This window comes from Morus notabilis, unplaced genomic scaffold, assembly GCF_000414095.1.
Source record: "Morus notabilis unplaced genomic scaffold, ASM41409v2 Scaffold9994, whole genome shotgun sequence".
Classification (NCBI taxonomy): Eukaryota; Viridiplantae; Streptophyta; class Magnoliopsida; order Rosales; family Moraceae; genus Morus; species Morus notabilis.
In genome coordinates this window covers 1,680-3,897 of record NW_010357911.1, presented here as the reverse complement: position 1 = coordinate 3,897, position 2,218 = coordinate 1,680, and the positions used below count along the sequence as shown (strand labels likewise).

At 47.1% G+C, this 2,218-nt stretch overlaps 1 pseudogene; it reads left to right on the top strand.

Annotated features, from left to right (window-relative positions):
- The first annotated feature begins 174 nt into the window (after positions 1–174).
- Positions 175–1,899, top strand: LOC21384095 (annotated as a pseudogene).
- Positions 1,900–2,218: the final 319 nt, after the last annotated feature.

Below are 2,218 nucleotides of genomic sequence, written 5' to 3'. Positions count from 1 at the left end.
AAAAAAAAAAGGTATAAGACTTACTAGAAACAGTATTGAAGACGTCAAAACAATAAAGTAATTTCCTCAATTATAATCACCTTGCCAAATTTAATTTTGAAACAATAATATGTTACTTTTTGGCTTAATATAGGTATTTGGACTTTGGTTTATTAAATCAATCCTATATCCATCATGCAGGTTGGGAACCAAATTCTAAGAACCAAGATCTGCCCAACAAGAACTACTAATCCGCTTTGGAACGAAGATCTTGTCTTTGTAGCTGCGGAGCCTTTTGAGGAAGAGTTAGTTATTGCCGTTGAGGACAAAGTTCACCCTTCCAAAGACGACCTCGTGGGGAAAATAGCCCTCCCACTCGACACATTCGACCGCCGCCTCGATCATCGGCCGGTCCATTCCCGGTGGTTCAACCTCGAAAAGTACAGTTTCGGCATGTTGGAGCCCGACCGGAGAAAAGAGCTCAAGTTCTCCAGCAGAATTCACCTTAGGGTTTGTCTTGAAGGCGGTTATCATGTGCTTGATGAGTCCACAATGTATATAAGCGACCAAAGGCCAACGGCCAGGCAGCTTTGGAAGCCGCCGATTGGGATTTTGGAGGTCGGAGTCTTGAGCGCGAAAGGCCTTCTTCCGATGAAAATGAAGGACGGAAATAGAGGATGTACTGACGCTTATTGCGTCGCGAAATACGGCCATAAATGGGTTAGAACGAGGACTATTCTCGACAATTTTAACCCTAAATGGAATGAACAATACACATGGGAGGTTTATGATCCTTGCACGGTTATTACTCTTGGAGTTTTCGACAATTGCCACCTTGGAAGCGAGAAGCCGAATGGTGGTGTCGGCGGCGGCGGCGGTGGCGGGGTTAGGGATTCTCGAATCGGGAAGGTTCGGGTTCGCCTCTCGACGCTCGAGGCTTACCGGATTTACACTCATTCCTACCCTCTTTTAGTCCTTCACCCTCAAGGGGTGAAGAAAATGGGAGAGCTCCAATTGGCGATTCGCTTCACTACTCTTTCTTTGGCCAACATGATATATGTGTACGGACACCCTCTGCTTCCCAAAATGCACTATTTGCACCCCTTGACGGTTAACCAAGTGGAGAACTTGAGGTACCAAGCGATGAACATCGTGTCGGCGAGGCTCGGACGGGCGGAGCCGCCACTTCGGGAAGAGGGGGGGGGGCGCCGCCACTTCGGAAAGAGGTGGTGGAGTTCATGCTTGATGTTGATTCCCACATGTGGAGCATGAGGAGAAGTAAAGCGAATTTCTTCCGAATAATGGCCTTGCTCTCGGGAATGATATCAATGGGCTGGTGGTTCCTGGATGTTTGTCAATGGAAGAATCCGATCACGACGGTTCTTGTTCATATTCTGTTCTTGATACTGGTTTGCTATCCGGAGTTGATCCTTCCCACTTTGTTTCTCTACATGTTGCTCATCGGAATGTGGAACTACCGGTTTCGCCCGCGGCACCCTCCACACATGGATACCAGGCTCTCGTGGGCGGAGGCGGTCCACCCCGACGAGCTCGACGAGGAGTTCGACACGTTCCCGACGTCGAGGCCTAACGACGCCGTCCGGATGAGATACGACCGGCTGCGGAGCGTGGCGGGGAGGATCCAGACGGTCGTGGGGGACATGGCGACGCAAGGGGAGAGGGTTCAGTCTTTATTGAGTTGGAGAGACCCTAGGGCTACAAGCCTCTTTGTGGTGTTCTGTCTCTGCGCCGCCGTTGTTCTCTACGCGACGCCGTTTAGGGTGGTGGCGTTGGTCGCCGGTTTGTATTACCTCCGACATCCGAGGTTTCGGAGCAAGTTGCCCTCTGTGCCTGCCAACTTCTTCAGAAGATTGACTGCGCGAACTGATAGTCTTCTTTGATCTTACTAATGAAAATTACGACGAGTATTTATGGTATGTCCGAAAGAATTATTCTCCCTTACTAATGATTAGAAGCTTAATCATAGTAATGGCTTTTTAAATAGTTTATTTGTTTATCCAATCGTTCGTTTTTTTTTCCTAATTGTAATCAGTTTGAATAAATATGATAACAAAACTAATTATTATGTAATATCTTTTCCTGAATGAAGTTTCTAACTAGCTAGTATTTTAATATCTGTTTATACCACCGGCGTTTGTGCTGATGGGCAGATATATTAGTGTCATGTTTTGTTTGTCGTAAAAAGCCCAGCAACAACAAGCCACCATATCTAATTTGT